The sequence below is a fragment of the Zonotrichia albicollis genome, chromosome 9, assembly GCF_047830755.1.
Source record: "Zonotrichia albicollis isolate bZonAlb1 chromosome 9, bZonAlb1.hap1, whole genome shotgun sequence".
In the NCBI taxonomy this organism is placed as follows: Eukaryota; Metazoa; Chordata; class Aves; order Passeriformes; family Passerellidae; genus Zonotrichia; species Zonotrichia albicollis.
The window spans coordinates 10,890,989-10,911,030 of record NC_133827.1 but is presented as its reverse complement, the minus strand read 5'-3'; positions in this window follow the sequence as shown (position 1 = coordinate 10,911,030).

Genomic DNA, 20,042 nt, shown 5'->3' with positions numbered 1-20,042 from the left:
AGGTGGGCACGGGCCAGGCCAAGAGCCAGCCAGTGCTGCTTCTGGAGGCGCTGGGAGCAGCCAGGGAGGCAGCACCAAACAGACAGATCTGAACGTCTCTTCTGGCCTGGATGGATTCAGGAATTGTCCCAGGCCAGGTGCAGCACCTGGCACTTGGCCTTGTGGGACCTCGTGAGGTTGTCAGATGAGGCTGTCTCCCACTTCTCAAGCTTGTCCAGGTTCCTGTGCATGCCCAAATCTTGCCATGGTGCCCCTGCCCCACTCAGCTCCCCCATCCCCTGCAAACATGCTGATTGATGCACTGCCTGTGTCATTGGGGAAGCCACAAAAGAGCCCCAGGGCCAAGGCAGAGCCCTGAGAGAGACACTCCCCATGCCCAGTCTGATCCTGCACACGGAGCCACTGCCCACAAGTCCCTGGCTGCGTCCATCTGGCCAAGGGCTCGTGCCCACAGCAGCCCACTCTGCCAAGGCAGGGCTCTGCAGGGTGCAGGTCAGGCTGTCAAGTAGGACCATGACACAGTGGGTGCACTGTGGGACTGCAGGAAGGGCCTGGGCTCCATGCAGCTTCCAGTGGGCTCAGCTGCTGAAGGGGCACTGGGTGTGGCCCTTGATGATGCAGGACATGGTGGTGCCCAGAGACCATTGTGACATCAGAGGGTTCCACCGTGGCTGAGGGTGTATGGAAGGGGCGCGGAGCCCTGGGGTGGCCCAGTCCCGTGAGAGCCACTCTCATCGAAGGAAGCAGCTCCCGGGATCTGTCTCTGTCTCTGTCTCTGCTACAGGAGCTCCCTGTACAGCAAGAAGACAACAAGAAACCTCAACTCCTTCCAGTCACCCAGCCCCCTGTCCAGCTGGGGTCAAGACCAGGCCCTCAGCAGGCACTTGGTGGGGGCACTGGGTGCCTCAGTCTGGCCACAGCCTGACACTGAGGAGGAGGAGAGACCCATCACAAAGAGAAGAAACACGACATGGCTGACAAGTGGGGAGATGTTGAGGCCCGAGAGCTTCATCTGAGCGAAGACATGAGAAGCTGTGAATTCTACCCACTGGTACCAGCAATGACAGCAAAGGAAGCAGCTGTGAGGGTGCTCTGGGGAGATGGGGCAGAGCAACAACCCTACCAGGTGACTGACCCAGAGCTGACCCAGCAAGGGGAAGGAAGCGTGAGCAGCCGGGAAAAGCAGGCACATTCTCCTGCCCGCAGTGAAGAGGTGCCATCAGCAGGGACACAGAGCCCAGTCTCCGCTCCCGACAGCCCCTGCTGCCCCCCCAGCCCCTCACGCAGCCCACTGGGAGCCCAAACCCCCAGGGAGCAGCTGGAAGAGGCAGAGCAGGGGTCGCTGCTGGCAGAGGAGGAGAATGAGGACGGGAGCTCAGACTGGGAATACTGCAGCCAGACTGAGCTTTCCGAAGACCGCCAAGGTGAGGTCGAGCAAGAACCATCCCAAGGAGAGTTCAGCAGCTCCCAAGACCTCTCTAGCTGGGACGACTGCAGTGAACCGGAGCTCAGAGATCTCCGAGACTCCGTGGAGGAGGACAGCAGCATCACAGACCTCCCACAGGACTGCAGTGACCATCTAAGCGTCTTCAGCTTCGGGCCCACTCCCTTGCTGTGGGAGGAGGAGGACGAGGCCGACTGGGATGAAATCAGCGTCCTCGAGATGTATGAAGCAGAAGGCAGGGCCCAAAGGCTGCCAGATCCTGCAGCAGATGAGCTGCCCGCCCCTCAGGAGGTCTGGTTTGAGAGGCAGGCACCGGAGTTCCTGTATGGCTCCTTTCCCTCCCTGTACAGCGAAGCCTCCGTGGGCCAGCAGGGGCCTGAGGCAGGGCCACAGAGCCCTCGCGGCGCCCCAGCTCCGCAGCCGGGAGCGCAGGCCCGCAGGCAGCAGCCGCCTGCCCCGAGCAAACGGCCCGGCCGCCTGAGGCGGGCGCTGCGGGCGCTGCGGGCGCTGCTCTGCTGGCCCTGCCTGGCACGGCAGCTGCAGGAGTAGCGCCCGTGGCCCTGCCCAGCCCGCGCCGGCCGATGGCGGCTGCTCCCCGCGCGGGGCCCCACGGAGCCACACGGGCGGCCTCGGCCTGGACACGGCCCCGCAGCCTCGGCTGCCCTCGATCATCTCCCCAACAGCCAAAGTCGCTGCTGTGACCAGCCCCAAACAACACCCATGGGACACAACTGGTGCCAGAGCGCTCAGCAGTGAATCCACAGAGTCATCGAGGTGGAAAGAGACCCTGACGCTCACCCAGTGCCAGGACTTTGACTCGTACCATTCTTCTAAAACAAGTTAAAGTTCCATTTAAGAAATGGTAGTAGTAAAAAAAAAAAAAAAAAGAAGAAGAAGAAATAGTAAATTTAGTAAGAATAAGAAGAATAGGAATAAGAAGATGAAGAAGAAATAGTAGTAGTAAATTTAGTAAGAATAAGAAGAGTAGGAATAAGAAGATGAAGAAGAAATAGTAGTAGCAAATTTAGTAAGAATATGAAGAATAGGAATAAGAAGATGAAGAAGAAATAGTAGTAGTAAATTTAGTAAGAATAAGAAGAGTAGGAATAAGAAGATGAAGAAGAAATAGTAGTAGCAAATTTAGTAAGAATAAGAAGAATAGGAATAAGAAAATGAAAAAGTAGTAATGAATATAAGAATATTAAGAAAATAAGAATGACATAGTAAGTAAGCATAACAAGTGAATAAGCTTCATTAGAACGAAAATAAGAATATTTTAAAGAAGAAGAAAGAAGAGAAAGAAGAAGAGAAAGAAGGAAGAAGAGATAATAAGAAGCTCTCTCTCTCCAAGACCTCTTTTGTACTTCTATCTCCCTAGCTCCCATTTCTTGTTCAATAAAATCCATGTCCAAAAAAATCTGGTTTTGTTCTCCTATGGTCTCATTTGTGCCTTTACTGGGGCAGAGGCACCTCTCCCTCATGGCACCTTTACCCTGGATGGAACCATAGCCAGGTTCCTTCCAGCCACAAGCATTCCAGGATTCCGTCAGGGACTCCCTTTCCTTCTTCCCTCTGCTTTCCAGCTGCAGAATGTGCAGCAAAGCCGCCTTTGCTGTCTGCAGCTGCTGCAGCCTGACCCTGCCCTGCACAGCTCCCTTGGCTGGCACGGCAGGAGCAGCGCCCTGGCAGCCTCAGCAATTGCCCTCTGACATCTCTGGCACTCACTGCCATGGGCTGCAATTCCAGCTGCCAGCAAGGAAAATACGTTCCTGCCCTTCAGGGCAAAATTCTGAAGGGGCCAAGACACAAGTGGAGCAAGATAATACAAAGACATTTCACTGCCAGCCTCCATAATTTCATCCAGGGCTGTTTTAGCACCTGGATTGGGAAGGGAAAAAAAAGTCAGGGGAGGGTCTTTGGCTGGGAGCTGCCACAGGTAAAAAGAGACCCTGGAAGGGAAAAAGAGCAGACAAAAGAAGGCACGAGAGACAGAAGGACACAAATGACAAGCAGCAGAGAAGGTGGCACTCTGAAAACTAAACCTGAACTTATGGAATACAAATGGGACAGAAATGAAGAATTCTGAAACTTTATTTACTATGCTCCTCTGAGCAACCTGTGCCAGGACTTCACCACCCTCACAGGGAAGAAGTATTTTCTATATCAAACCTGAATTTCATCCCTTTTACTCTGAGTCCGGTAAATCACAATGAATTTATTTGTGCTCATTTTCATAAAGGTCCCTGGGCTCTCTCCAGCACTTTCTGCTGCAAGGCCATTCCCCTCTGGAGCCCACCCACAGCAGCCCCACTCTGCCCACAGGGGCTGGGGGGCAGAGGCACAGCCTGGGGGGGCTCCCCTCTGGCCAGCCCTGCTGGAGGTGGGCACGGGCCAGGCCAAGAGCCAGCCAGTGCTGCTTCTGGAGGCGCTGGGAGCAGCCAGGGAGGCAGCACCAAACAGACAGATCTGAACGTCTCTTCTGGCCTGGATGGATTCAGGAATTGTCCCAGGCCAGGTGCAGCACCTGGCACTTGGCCTTGTGGGACCTCGTGAGGTTGTCAGATGAGGCTGTCTCCCACTTCTCAAGCTTGTCCAGGTTCCTGTGCATGCCCAAATCTTGCCATGGTGCCCCTGCCCCACTCAGCTCCCCCATCCCCTGCAAACATGCTGATTGATGCACTGCCTGTGTCATTGGGGAAGCCACAAAAGAGCCCCAGGGCCAAGGCAGAGCCCTGAGAGAGACACTCCCCATGCCCAGTCTGATCCTGCACACGGAGCCACTGCCCACAAGTCCCTGGCTGCGTCCATCTGGCCAAGGGCTCGTGCCCACAGCAGCCCACTCTGCCAAGGCAGGGCTCTGCAGGGTGCAGGTCAGGCTGTCAAGTAGGACCATGACACAGTGGGTGCACTGTGGGACTGCAGGAAGGGCCTGGGCTCCATGCAGCTTCCAGTGGGCTCAGCTGCTGAAGGGGCACTGGGTGTGGCCCTTGATGATGCAGGACATGGTGGTGCCCAGAGACCATTGTGACATCAGAGGGTTCCACCGTGGCTGAGGGTGTATGGAAGGGGCGCGGAGCCCTGGGGTGGCCCAGTCCCGTGAGAGCCACTCTCATCGAAGGAAGCAGCTCCCGGGATCTGTCTCTGTCTCTGTCTCTGCTACAGGAGCTCCCTGTACAGCAAGAAGACAACAAGAAACCTCAACTCCTTCCAGTCACCCAGCCCCCTGTCCAGCTGGGGTCAAGACCAGGCCCTCAGCAGGCACTTGGTGGGGGCACTGGGTGCCTCAGTCTGGCCACAGCCTGACACTGAGGAGGAGGAGAGACCCATCACAAAGAGAAGAAACACGACATGGCTGACAAGTGGGGAGATGTTGAGGCCCGAGAGCTTCATCTGAGCGAAGACATGAGAAGCTGTGAATTCTACCCACTGGTACCAGCAATGACAGCAAAGGAAGCAGCTGTGAGGGTGCTCTGGGGAGATGGGGCAGAGCAACAACCCTACCAGGTGACTGACCCAGAGCTGACCCAGCAAGGGGAAGGAAGCGTGAGCAGCCGGGAAAAGCAGGCACATTCTCCTGCTCGCAGTGAAGAGGTGCCATCAGCAGGGACACAGAGCCCAGTCTCCGCTCCCGACAGCCCCTGCTGCCCCCCCAGCCCCTCACGCAGCCCACTGGGAGCCCAAACCCCCAGGGAGCAGCTGGAAGAGGCAGAGCAGGGGTCGCTGCTGGCAGAGGAGGAGAATGAGGACGGGAGCTCAGACTGGGAATACTGCAGCCAGACTGAGCTTTCCGAAGACCGCCAAGGTGAGGTCGAGCAAGAACCATCCCAAGGAGAGTTCAGCAGCTCCCAAGACCTCTCTAGCTGGGACGACTGCAGTGAACCGGAGCTCAGAGATCTCCGAGACTCCGTGGAGGAGGACAGCACCATCACAGACCTCCCACAGGACTGCAGTGACCATCTAAGCGTCTTCAGCTTCGGGCCCACTCCCTTGCTGTGGGAGGAGGAGGACGAGGCCGACTGGGATGAAATCAGCGTCCTCGAGATGTATGAAGCAGAAGGCAGGGCCCAAAGGCTGCCAGATCCTGCAGCAGATGAGCTGCCCGCCCCTCAGGAGGTCTGGTTTGAGAGGCAGGCACCGGAGTTCCTGTATGGCTCCTTTCCCTCCCTGTACAGCGAAGCCTCCGTGGGCCAGCAGGGGCCCGAGGCAGGGCCACAGAGCCCTCGCGGCGCCCCAGCTCCGCAGCCGGGAGCGCAGGCCCGCAGGCAGCAGCCGCCTGCCCCGAGCAAACGGCCCGGCCGCCTGAGGCGGGCGCTGCGGGCGCTGCGGGCGCTGCTCTGCTGGCCCTGCCTGGCACGGCAGCTGCAGGAGTAGCGCCCGTGGCCCTGCCCAGCCCGCGCCGGCCGATGGCGGCTGCTCCCTGCGCGGGGCCCCACGGAGCCACACGGGCGGCCTCGGCCTGGACACGGCCCCGCAGCCTCGGCTGCCCTCGATCATCTCCCCAACAGCCAAAGTCGCTGCTGTGACCTGCCCCAAACAACACCCATGGGACACAACTGGTGCCAGAGCGCTCAGCAGTGAATCCACAGAGTCATCGAGGTGGAAAGAGACCCTGACGCTCACCCAGTGCCAGGACTTTGACTCGTACCATTCTTCCAAAACAAGTTAAAGTTCCGTTTAAGAAATGGTAGTAGTACAAAAAAAATAAAAAAAGAAGAAGAAGAAATAGTAAATTTAGTAAGAATAAGAAGAATAGGAATAAGAAGATGAAGAAGAAATAGTAGTAGTAAATTTAGTAAGAATAAGAAGAGTAGGAATAAGAAGATGAAGAAGAAATAGTAGTAGCAAATTTAGTAAGAATAAGAAGAATAGGAATAAGAAGATGAAAAAGTAGTAATGAATATAAGAATATTAAGAAAATAAGAATGACATAGTAAGTAAGCATAACAAGTGAATAAGCTTCATTAGAACGAAAATAAGAATATTTTAAAGAAGAAGAAAGAAGAGAAAGAAGAAGAGAAAGAAGGAAGAAGAGATAATAAGAAGCTCTCTCTCTCCAAGACCTCTTTTGTATTTCTATCTCCCTAGCTCCCATTTCTTGTTCAATAAAATCCATGTCCAAAAAAATCTGGTTTTGTTCTCCTATGGTCTCATTTGTGCCTTTACTGGGGCAGAGGCACCTCTCCCTCATGGCACCTTAACCCTGGATGGAACCATAGCCAGGTTCCTTCCAGCCACAAGCATTCCAGGATTCCATCAGGGACTCCCTTTCCTTCTTCCCTCTGCTTTCCAGCTGCAGAATGTGCAGCAAAGCCGCCTTTGCTGTCTGCAGCTGCTGCAGCCTGACCCTGCCCTGCACAGCTCCCTTGGCTGGCACGGCAGGAGCAGCGCCCTGGCAGCCTCAGCAATTGCCCTCTGACATCTCTGGCACTCACTGCCATGGGCTGCAATTCCAGCTGCCAGCAAGGAAAATACGTTCCTGCCCTTCAGGGCAAAATTCTGAAGGGGCCAAGACACAAGTGGAGCAAGATAATACAAAGACATTTCACTGCCAGCCTCCATAATTTCATCCAGGGCTGTTTTAGCACCTGGATTGGGAAGGGAAAAAAAAGTCAGGGGAGGGTCTTTGGCTGGGAGCTGCCACAGGTAAAAAGAGACCCTGGAAGGGAAAAAGAGCAGACAAAAGAAGGCACGAGAGACAGAAGGACACAAATGACAAGCAGCAGAGAAGGTGGCACTCTGAAAACTAAACCTGAACTTATGGAATACAAATGGGACAGAAATGAAGAATTCTGAAACTTTATTTACTATGCTCCTCTGAGCAACCTGTGCCAGGACTTCACCACCCTCACAGGGAAGAAGTATTTTCTATATCAAACCTGAATTTCATCCCTTTTACTCTGAGTCCGGTAAATCACAATGAACTCATTTGTGCTCATTTTCATAAAGGGCCCAATCTCTTTGTTCCAGCACATCCACCAGGCAGGGCAGCACGGGAACCCCACTCACGGCTGAGGGACTCAGAAAATCTAAACACCAGCAGGGCACATTTCTCATTTTTGCTACAATAGACAGCATTGGGAATGATAGGTAATGACAGCCTCCTTATCACCCCAATCCCTTCCCCCTTTTAAACTTTCTCTGGAATAACCGAAACAGCTCTTAAAATTTCTTTATCGTTGTCAATCCCAGATCTTTTGAGAGCAGACTCAGGAAGAGAGCACAACATGAATATGTTGTTATTCAGACATGGCTTGTTGTCCATCTTTCCCTACTAAATGACAGCAGTAGATATTGAGAATAACCAGGTATCCTGAGAAATTTTTCCTGCAGCAAGTTATTTTGCTATCACGGTCCATCTGTAATTTTATTACTTTTTAAAAGTCCACTATAAATACAGTACAGCACCTTGCAATTACTCCCCCTTATATTTGTAAACCTCAAAGTCTTCCAGGTCTTAACAACAGGAAAAACCCTGTGTCACCCTTTCGGGATATTAACATATTTAGGGTTTGGACACATCCTCTGCAGGACTAAGTAGGAAAGCAGCTGAAGCTCTAGCAGATCCTTAATAAACTTTTGCCTTCTGGGTAGCAGGAATATAACCGTGTTATTTCAGTCTCTTGATTTTTTATGAATTTAGTTATTATCTATTAATTTCTTTTCTCTTTCTGACTTTTCAAAAGCTGATGTTACACAAAAATATGAGCTGTGGAAATCTGAAGCAAGCGGGGCAATTAGGGCTGAACTGCTCCATCTGCTTCACAGAGAATTTTTATTTGACCCCAGGAATGCTGGTTACTCAAGCAGACTAAACAACTTTGATTCATTTCAGCATGTGAGGAGTGGGGTGTGCAGCTCCAGTCCAGGCTGGCAGGGTTGAACAGGAATTCCCAAACAGCACTGGAGTCATGATTCCCTGAACTTCCCCTGCTCCACCCGACCCCAGCCTGCTGGGAATCAGACTCAGCAGTAAAAGCAGGAATTCTGAATATCTCAGGATTGCTGTACAAGGCAGAATGATCAAGCTCTCTGATTCCAAAATCCCATCTCGTGTTCTGATCTGGGCTAAAGGCTGTATTTTGGGTCAGGAACAGGCTGCCTGACCTGGTCCCAGCTATCTTTGATAGTTATCAGCACCTGGCTGCTCTCGGGGTCCACAGGAGCACAGAGCCACAGATAAACCCGGCACCAATCTGTTTGCCTAGAGACGAAACTTATTTTCTTCTGCACACCGAAGTTCCTTTCATGCCACCTGGTTTAGATAAGCTGCTCAAGTTTTGCCTGGTTGGATTTGAACAGCTGCTCCCTGAAGATGAAGGGACAAGGCCAGGAATAGTTAATAACTTTCTTAACTGGAAACACTGTTGAATCATTTGTTTCCCTCCCCACAGATTGCGTAAAGCCTCCTCAGTGTTTGAGTCCAACCAACCTTTTAACTGGAAATAGCAACCCTTTGTGGGATCTTCCTGTCCTGGCACCAGTTTCTCTCAGAAGTGTCCACCTGGCTTCTAGCCAGAGGTATAAACTGCATTTATTAAAGCCAAATTTTTAGATAGGGGAAGGTGTGGGTGGAAAATTCAAGACAACAATTGAACTCTGAGTAGGTTTAGACCTACAAAGCACTAGGGTCATCTCTGTTCCCTAATTCACATTATTTCCTATCCTGCCTTTGACTTCAACACTCATTCTCTATACCAAAAATATTTGTTCTCTGTTGGCTTTTATAGCTGCAACTGTTCTGGTGTCTTTGTCGCTCACCAAAGCCTTCAGTCTCCAACAGGACACCTGATTTCTAAAATTCCACCCCATGTATTCACATATACCCAGCACCCCAGCCCTTCTCCACAGAGCTGATTCCCACAGGTCACCCCAGCCTCTGCTGGGGCAGGACCTGCATTTGCCTTTGTGGCATTTCCAAAGATTCCTCTGTGCCCATCTCCCCCGGCTGTGCTGGTCCCTCTGAAGGGGGCACAGCCCTCAGGGGATCAGCCACTCCTCCAAACCTTTTATCACCAGGGACTCTCTGAGGAGCCATCAACCTCACAGGCTCTGCCTGTCCTGCTCCAGCTCCCAGCTCACATCATCTCTCCTATGTTTTTCACCATTCCAGTTGTTCTGTCTTTTCTCACAGAGCAATCAAATAAGAAAAAAATCCAGGTGGATTCATGCCAAATTATGCTGGCATATTACAGAGAGCATGCAAGACAACAAAACTGACGATTTTCTAAAGCAAAAACACTATTACAGTCACAATAACACCTATCAAGGAAAAATCTGTTCCCTAAAGTAAGGAATAAATTTTAATATAAAGTCCCATCAGCTCAAGGTGGTACCAATTAATCAAAACAATTCACTTGCAGATTCTTCACAGTCACTGTTTTTTAAATGGTAATTCTTTTCTTACTTGCTATTCCAGTGTTGGCACAAAGGAGGTTTAAGCTGATTTTCATCCAATCTTAAAAAACAAATCATAACTGTAATTTAAAATAGTTGGGATTGTTTACTTCACTCAGTTCTACATGCCAATTCAAATACTGAAAAAATGATCAGAAAACAGCAATACTGCCAAAATGAACACCTGAGAAATGCCAAAGTCACAATGCACAGTGCAGAGCAATACTAAAATCTGATTTTTAATACAGTATGAGTAGTGTACAATTAGCAAACTCCAAGTGTTTTCTGGATTCACATGCCCACACACACCCCAAGTGTGCACCTTAATAAAATTAAATACTCATTAACTGTGAACAGTGCTGGGTATTTTTATGAAGATGTTGAGTTGCTAATTGAATTTGAAGCACAACAGATGCTTAGTACTCCAACCAAATGCTGCTTTTCTTATATATTAAATATATATATTTGTGTGGATACATACAAATACTCCTCAGCTACTAAAGTAATTAAAAAATATCAGCCAAAGGGTTTCTGCTTCCCCATGGCTTAAGAACTCAAGCCATGATCTGAAACCTCAGCAATTGCAAAGAGGAATCACTGCAGTGATGCCATGGTAAACACCAATTCTGATTAAAACACCTGAATTTATAACAAATGGTTTTTTTTAAAGTTGAAAAATATTTTTTGGCATGACTTCTGAACAAAAATCCTTTTCCACAAGTCTGCCAACTACTACAGAGCCACTCAGGGTTTAAAGTGTTACTCCAGGTTGTGCCTGGGCCAGCAGGGCAGAGGTCAGAGCTCTGCAGTAAATTCCTGCCATCAGGCAGCTGGGAGATAAGGGTTGGGAAAAGAAAAAAGAAAACAAACACAACAAACCCCAAAGCCCCACTGGCCACATCTCCTTAGAGTCAGAGACCTTGTAAAATACCACCTTTGTCTCCCCTGATGCCAAACTCCTGACGGCAGGTTCAGAACAAGCACAGGGGGTGTGGAAAGAAGAACTGAACAAACCTAAGCCACAAAACTTGTCTTGGACTTTGTTTTTTGAGTGTTTTGCAATTGTGCTCTCAGAAAGTCATGCAAGTTTCATGAAACTTCCATGGAATTTAAATCAAAGATTTAAGCTGTAATTTTCAGCCCTCTGCCTGAACACTGGTATCTGCACTTGTGTGCACACACTAAAATAGATAACTTCTGTCAAACTCTGCTCCACAACACCAGGAACAGGAACAAAGCACATCCATGTGCATCTGGCAGTGACAAAATGCACAGACCCACCTGGGGATGCTGCTGTCAGCCCTTGTGCTCTGCAAAACCTCTTCTACCCATTTCAGGCTTCAATATTAAACACCAAGCAAAATAAAATGTTGCAGATACTGCAAATGCCATCTCTTGCAATTTCTCCTTGGCAGACATTTGTGCAGATCCTTCATCCTGGTGGAGGGGAGGCTGTTGCTGAGTATTCTTCCTCCTGAGCCCCTCAAGTGACAGGAATTTCAGCTGGGTTCACTGCTATTCACAGCTACCAAATCGGCTGTCACAGACCTGACAAAGCTTTAGGGCAGGACACAGCAAGTTTCACACAAAGGCCATTACGATCTCACAACATAAGAAGCCGCATTTAGACAAGGAGAAAAGTTTGCTTTATGCAATTCACAATAAAAATTCAGATGTAAGCACTGTAAAATGAGCTTTAAAATAACAAGGCTGCAGCAGATGCTCATTTAATGAAACAACAGCAAACGTTCACATTTTCAAGTGTCTATTTAATCATAACACAGCTTTATCCTCATCATCATCTACTAGATGACCACAGACATACTGCAGCTTCCTGAAAATGTCATCTAATCACTTCCTCTGCAATCCCAATTAATTTCCCATAGCACAGCCCTAGCTGGGTACAAGGAAGCTGTGGCTGCTCTTTTTTTCCTGAATTTCAAGTGTACCCAACTCTGCCCATGGTTACAGGTGCTTGTCACTGAATTCCAGAACCATGGACTGGGTTGGGGGGACCTTAAAGCCCCTCCAGTGCCACCCCCTGCCATGGCAGGGACACCTTCCACTATCCCAGGCTGCTCCAAGCCCCATCCAGCCCGGCCTTGGGCACTGCCAGGGATCCAGGGGCAGCCACAGATCCTCTGGACAAGGCATAAGGAAAGTGGCTGTGCTCCTCCACAGATGTGAGTCAACCACAGTGGCAATAAAACCCTGGGCATAAGGATGTACTTAAAAACATCAGAGATGGTCCTTGTGCTTTTATAGGTAAAAGACATCAAATGTTATATGAAAACAGTCAGGACTTCAATGCGCTCAGAAGGGCCTTTCATGAATGTTAGGCAAGAGGACAGAAATTAGAAAATACCTTCAGCCAAGTAAAACTGGCTCCATTCACTGAAACTATAGTAACCATCTGCTTTTTGTTGCCTCTGTGCTCTTACAATACTGTCCAGAATGACCATGTTCAGAGAAAGTGAACACAGAGGGAGGGGAAAAAAAAGAATTATTTACAGCAGTTCTCCATCCCTCCTTTTACTTCAATGATCTGTTTAAATATTCTGGCTGTTTCAAGGGCTTGGTGAAACTGGCTTTTGTAGACTGAACACAAAAAACAAACAGGAGAAAAATGCAGCATTTTCCCCCTCAGCCAGAATACAGTGAGAGCACAGTGGTTAAGCAAAGGCAGAGTAAGCTAATTACCAAGTACACAGCTGCTCCTACCTGGCAGAAAGCAAAGGAAAAAAAATCCTATGAGTCACCAAATGCAGTTCCTAAATCTGGAAAAGCCTTACAAAAATAAACTTCCACGAAGAAGGGACCAGCTTCAGAGGAAAAAAAAAAAGTGATGCAGATAATAAACATCATTATTTCAGAACAAAAAACTATTTCCAGTTTGAAAGGAAAAAGTTTTTTTGGCAAGGCAACTACTAAGTATGTCATCTAGTTAAAAACAGCTTCTCTTCTTGTGGTTTGTTGGGGCAGAATGAGCAAAGAGATCTTCTACCAGATTCTTTTTTTATATCAAACACCAAAAGGGGGTGGGAAGGAGTAATTTCTAACCCAGTTTAGAACAACTTTATTCCTCCCCATGATCATCAGCATTTCTTACATCCACCTTCAACACGCACAGAGTTCCAGATATTCACTAAAAATTCAGGGTGAGTTTTACATCCCACTTGAAACAGGAAGGATGATCCTGACCTCCCAGTTTTGCAGACACACAGGGATACAAACACACAACTGTTTATGCTTTGGCAGAACTTCTGTTTTGCCAAGCCCTTACTTGTGTAGTTTCTCCTGTATTTTAGAAAACAGCAAACGAGTCTCTAAATTACTAGTAGCAAAACAAGAGAATTTGTAGCAAGCATTGCTTGAAGTTTTTATTTTTCAGTTTTGTTGCTAACTTTAAAGTTTGCCTGAGTTCTTTTGGGACTCTTTTCTTGCACTTTTCTGCTGAAATAATATTACACTGGCCAATAAATTCCAAGATATTTCAATTTTAAAATTAAATTTAAAAAGAGAGGAGCTGAAAACTTCAAATCAGGTGTGAGCTGTTGGGGGGATAAGGGTGTTGTGAGCTTTCTGTGTGTTGGGTTTTTAACTGGGTGTCAGAGGAGGTGAGTTCTGACCCACCTGTACTCCCACACTAAATGAGCACTGATTGACACAAGAGCTGCCCACACATCCCCCAGTCAAACACAGGAAGCCAAAACTGCATTTCCTTCAGTTTTCCAAATAAATTTTTTGATCTAAAATTCGAACAGTTTAATTAAAACTATTTCTGAGGAGAAATGCATCAGCTTCACAACCTGATCCCATGAGCTGCTCCATTATAAGCTGCAAAATATCCTGATCTCAAAAGTCTTTTTCAACCTAAATGATTGTGTGACTCCATGGAACACAGTTAAAATAAAGCTATGGAGTATTCTGAAACAAAATCTCCCTTTCAATTATCCTTCAAAATGTCTTAGAAATTGCAGTGGAAAGTCTCCTTTCTGCCCAAATCACCAGATCCCCTTTCAACTACCCCAAGTTTCAGCCACTTTATACTCCCACTTCTCTTTCCTCCTAATAACAGTTACTAGAAATTTGCTTCAGGTTCATTTTAGAAGGAAATAATTAGATTTACAATTAACATTCCAAAGTATTTCTTGTGAACATTTTCCCATTGCTAATCATTTACCCAGTGGCAAGGCACAGGAATCCACAGAGGGCGAGTGTGCAAGGACAAACAGCCAGGGGCTCTCAAAATGCACATTTCAAGTGAAAAAGGCCATGTTTTACAGGGAGAACAACAGCTTTCCAGCTTCCTTTCAGACTGGCCTGCAATTTCCAAATCTTTCATTTCCAAACAAAATTGGCTGACTACTAATAAGTTTCCCTTTGATATTTTCTTCCCTTGATGTCTGGCTGGATTATCAGCAATAAACAAGTTCCTTTTTTCCTTACTCAAAAAGTATTTGACTGCACAGCACCTCCCCCGAACAGACAGCAGGAGACTGACACTTACAGAAGTAAAAACACAAACCTCAACAAAACAAGCAACGAAGAAAAGAAATATAATCACACACATCATTACTGAGCAATGCTATTTGATAAAAATAATTATTTATGCTCAATTGCAGTGCAATTCTTCCTTCACCTCTCCTGCATTTCACAAGGTTTTCTTAGCAGGTTTAATCAAATTTTCCAGAATCTTGTGGGATATTTAAATAATGACATGCCCACTTAATTTGCACAAAAGAAAAGGCATGGATTAAGGTTTGCTTTGATTCGTTGGTTAAGCATTAAGTAATTAGATTTGCCTTGTTGTTAAGGAGAGGATAAACACGTTGCTCAGTTATGATCTAAACCCAAAGCTGCTCCTCAGTGCTTTTTTACCCTCCACAAAGTTTCTTCCAAGTGGACACTCAGAAATGTCCTAAATGAAAGAAGGGCCTGGAGGGCCAGGGCACAGGGAGCCACTTCCCACTGCCAGAGGGCAGGGATGGATGGGATATTGGGGAGGAATGTTAAAGAGAAGTTCAATTAATGTGTTGTGCTCTTCTTCCAACACAGCCACAAATCTTCACACAGATAGAAATTATCATCTCTGACTCTAAACCAGCTCTCATAACTAAAAAAAAAAAAAAGGAACTTGGCTCCAAAATTATCTTGTTTTTCCATCCTGTTCTTACTGTGTACTACCACACAAAACAAAGAAAAGAAAGAAAAAGGATGGCATCACACTCTTGATTGCATATACAGAGACAGCTGGGAAAAAGTAATTTATACACTGCAGGATCAAGTGAGGAATGGTGACACAGCCTAGAATTGAGAATACAGCAATCACCCTGTACAGTAAAAAGAAAGTTTGATGCTTATTATAAGTTAATACCCACCAGATTGTTCACAAAATACAGTGTCTAGAGACATCTTGTTCACAGCATTTACTACTGAAAAAAAGCCACAGAAAATAAATCTAAAAGCCTCATATCTCCCTCCTATAAATCTACTCCCAGGGCAGAGCTGTAGAAAACATTTGTACAGACTTTGAGCTGGGGAAGGTTTCCACACTCACCCTGCTTTATACTTCCTGAAAATGTTTATTTAAGTTGCTATTTTCCATTGCTGTTGTGACTCCTGTCATTTGAAACACCACAGAAACAGCCACAAAGTGTCAGTACAAAGCCAGAAAAACAAGACAAAGCTCAGAAAGAACAAAGCCTGTTTTGAAATCTGAAGACACCTGTACAAATACTTTTTTTTTTTGAAGAAAAATAACCCAAAACTTTTTCAAGTGAAAAATAACCTCTCCAAAAACATATAAATTCAAGTGAAACAGTCAAGATAAAAACAAGGAAGTTCAAATGCACTTATACTGGATAATAAAAGAATTGGTTTGTTTGCTATCTACAGTGATTTTTCCTAAGAAAACATTCACCAGAAGACAAATATTTAATATTACTCAAAAGCAACAGTCCCTGTTTAAAGCTGTTCTGTAAGACCAACAACTCTATTGAGCAGGCAGTGTTTATAACAAAAACGTGCTTTTTATATCAGACAGTTTGTGCTAACTCGGCAACATTTCCAGCTCAGTACACTCTGTACCGCCGGGGCTTGCCAGAAACTCGGCTCTCCACGAGCATTTTCCTATTTGTTAACTATTTCTTCCAAAAGAAAGGAACTAATCCCAGTGTTTCGAAATCCTCTTCCCAGCCATTTAACAAGGAATTCATTTGCCTAACAAATACACAGGGAAATAGTAATGTAAATAGAATAATAGCTAAATCATTTCTGCTATGTAAATCAGAGAATCCGGTGGTTTAGTTTTAAACCAGAACAACACAAAGCCAAGCATGACCACGTTTCCTACAAGGCTAAATCAGAAAGGAATCCAAGAGGCAGTAAAGGCTACTTATCTTTTCCCAACTCTATTCCAGATAACAGCCAAAAAAGCCCCTTTATATTTGGATTCCATAGTGCTAGTCGTTTTTTATTTAATAAATATTGATGAAATGTTAAAATATTTAGTAACTCGGAGAGAGAAGGGTGGTTGATGGTCTAGCTTAATGGATGGGCCAGGAGCACAGGCAGTCCTTCACAGAACCACTGCTGTTCAGAGTAGGAAATCCATGGAATCCAAGGAAATGTGCATCCAGTTAGAACCCACACACCTCCAGCTCTTCTAACCTCAAAGCCATGAAAACCTCAAAGCTGAAACCCAGGGACTCTCAGCATTTAGGGGTGATTTGCAGCCATTTGGCAGCTGCCCCCAGCCCTACAGAGGAGGAACTCGGCTACAACCAGCTCAGCTCAGCCACATGTGCTGAACACGTTGCTGTGCCTGCACACCAGGGTCAGGGTGCAACACAACCCTCACACACCCAAAGCAGGGCATGTGACACAAATACCTGCTGTCACAACAAATGGTGCCTCCTGAGGGGAATAAGCACCAGGGCCTAATGCCACCCATGCAATGCACCCCAGCAGGTGAGTGACAAACCCAACTATCACACTGGTACTGAGGAACAATTAATGCTGGGCAATCACCAATTCTCACTGCTCTGCCCCTTCTGGGATGTACAAAATGGGTTCTTTTGGCAGCAATGAAATACTGACCTCTGAAAAACTCAATCCACTTCCACAAAAGTCTCATGATGGGATTTTAGGTTATGATGGCTGTGCCTGGCACTTCCTTTATGTCTCACCCTCTTGGACACTGCACAGCACAGTCAATTCTTTGCAAAGCTCCCATTAAATAAACTATCCTTACATAAACAGCCTCATTTTCACAGCACATATGGTTTTGAAAATTCCCTTTATCCACTGGGCAGCTGTGATGCTGAACAGAAGCTATGGCCAGAGTTATGGTACATGGCAGAAAGTTCTGTGAATCCCAAGTTTCTGTGTGTTTTTATTTGATTGCAAGATGTCATGTTTCTGACATATGATAGGGATTTACATCTGCAAATGCTCAACATGTCACAGTGACAGACTGGGGCCATGCTGACTGCGTTTTGTTAACACTGACAACAACCACAGCCAATAAAACTCTGGGAGTCTTTGTACTCCAAATGCATTCTGTATTCTTTTCTAATATATTTGTCCAAAATATCTTCTTCCATTTTCCTCAAGCACTGTATATTCAAAGGCTTTAAAAAGTTACAGTTCATGGGATTTCAGGGTTGTATTTTCTTTTGTTCTTTTTCCTTTTCATTTATTTATTTATAATCTCATCCCAGATGTGGCATCAAATGCACACAGCGGGATATCCTTAAGCATTACTTTGTAGAGTTCTTTGTGTCACCATCCAACATTCTTAATCACATGAAGATTAGCAGAAAGACTTAGCTGGGAGTAGTGTGAGCAAGGGGAGGGGAAACTGGGTATCTGCTGGTTTAAAACAGCTCCACACCAGCTCTGTCTCCTTTTCCCAATTTGCCCAGCTCCCAGAACACAGAGACAAGGTGGAGCAATAACCAACCTTCCCTTCCATTCACATTTGCATTGCCTGCTTGTTCAGCACAGCACTGACACCAGGGCTCCCTCCTCCTCCTCCATCCCACATCCTGCACACACATCCTGGATAACTTCACAGCTTAGAGCGGGTGGCCGGGGGGGAAAGCTGAACACAAAAGCTTTGGCTGAGGCAGGTCCCAGTTCCTGGTTCCAGTCAGATCTGCAGCTCCAGATCCCAAAGCAAGAGCAGCCACTGGTGTGGTTTGCAAACCTCTGCAAACAGCCAGGAAAGGAGGGTGTAAGGATCTGAGAGTTCAGCATTCCCACAGAACTTGTCCACTGCAGGAGGAAGCCAGGACACCAACAGTTCCATGTGTAAGACAGGCAAACAAGGGGGCTGGACTGATTACTGGCCCCACAGGCACTGGGAAGTTGTGGATTTCCATCACAAGTCACTGTTCTTAAACCAAGACCACTTAACATGTGCAAAGTAACCACAGAAAGCTTTTAACAAACTGTATAAGTGACAAGAAAAGTAATTTTTAGGATGCAGTAAATCCTCATCCTAACATGTTAATTTAAATTGATACCTGGGATTAAGTGGCCACAAGCCCAAAAATGCAGAAACTGCACTGTTAAGTGTAATAGGGAAACTCCAGAAAAGAAGTGGATCTGCTGACAGCACAACTTCAAGCCAGAAGAGGAATGACAAATTTTGCCTCTGACACATATGGACTAACAAGAAAACAAATTAACAGCAGCCTGTTCTCACAGGAAATTATGAGACAGCACAATAGCGTAAAAGTCATCTTATATGCAGAGCTCTTAAAAGTGAATTAATAGAGGACTATTGCATAGTTACTGCTGGTTATAACTTGGAATACATTAAAACCTTTACTTCCCCAGACCAATATTTAAAATAAACAAGAAGCAGTGAGCAGGCACAGCCACTTCATTAAAGTGATTACATAAACTCTCAAACCAAGACTTAATTTGAATTAATAGTAAAGATAAAATTGAATGCATAAACATGCCATGCAGAAAGAATGAAGTTCTGAAAAGAATTAAGTGGTTTGATGATATCACATAGCAAACACCTGATGAATTCATTAAACACAAAGGGTTGCAGATGCCACGATACAGTGAGCAGTTCCTACCTGAAAAATCAGATGGATGTCAAACTTACAAAAAACTACTGAGTCCTAACAGCTGCAGGACACAGGCAGAGGTTTTGCAGAGCAGCACCAAAATTTGAACCCAAGACTGATACAGTCAAAATATCAATACCAAACATGATTAGTTCCAATGAAGTTAATCCAGTGTTTGGAAGAACAGCTTCTCTTTCTGCTTGGAAGGGCCAGGGATTTCTTCTTTGGAACTGCCCTGGAGCTGAGATCCACTTTCCCCCAGGCACGTTCCCCAGGGGAGACCCTCAGCTCATCGATTACATAAACTGCTCTCTAGTCTCACTCACCTTAGCAGGGCAGCTAAATATATGCACCAAGACATAAAATCTGCAGAGCCATCAAAGCGCTTCTGCTGGAACAGAAGAGCTGACAATTTATGGGCTCTTCAGTTGTGCCTGCTTTTATCAGGCTGGTTAGTTGAAAGAAAATGCACACATAATTACTTAATCCCATTAAAACAAAGACAAATGACAGCAGAGAACTCCCAAGCTCAGCAGTTTGAGCACAGGAAGATTCTGAACTCACACAGAAATGAATCACAGAGCCTCCTCAGTGGGCAGCTCCTTCCACAGCCCCTCTTATTTTGGCTACATCAGCATCACAGCTCTGATATCCAGCCAGCTCCAGGAAATGGCATCTTGGACAATGAACAGCTTCCAGATTTCCCAATGTACCAGTAATCCAAGGTCTCCACTTTTTCAGTGAAGTGATTGCATGTCAATTAAAGCAAGTAAATTCACAAGAAGCTACTAAAAAAATTCAGTTGCTTCTTCCAACATTTGGGGAGGACAAGCAGGAATCCTAAAGAGGCAGCAAGTGGCAATTTGGGGTTGGTGCTTAATTTTAACATTTTGAGTTTCCGAAAGTTACAGGAACTCCTGTTCAGTGCATTAATGACAAAATGTAAACTGTAGTCAGCACCTGAAGAGGGAAAATGAAGCAAATTAACATTTCACTAGGGGATTTATAACACAGGTTTGCTGGCATGTTTACTATGCAGGAATAAATAAATGTGTAAAATAATTGGAAGTACTCATTGAAGAACTGAAAACTGAACTTATGAAAATCCATATTAA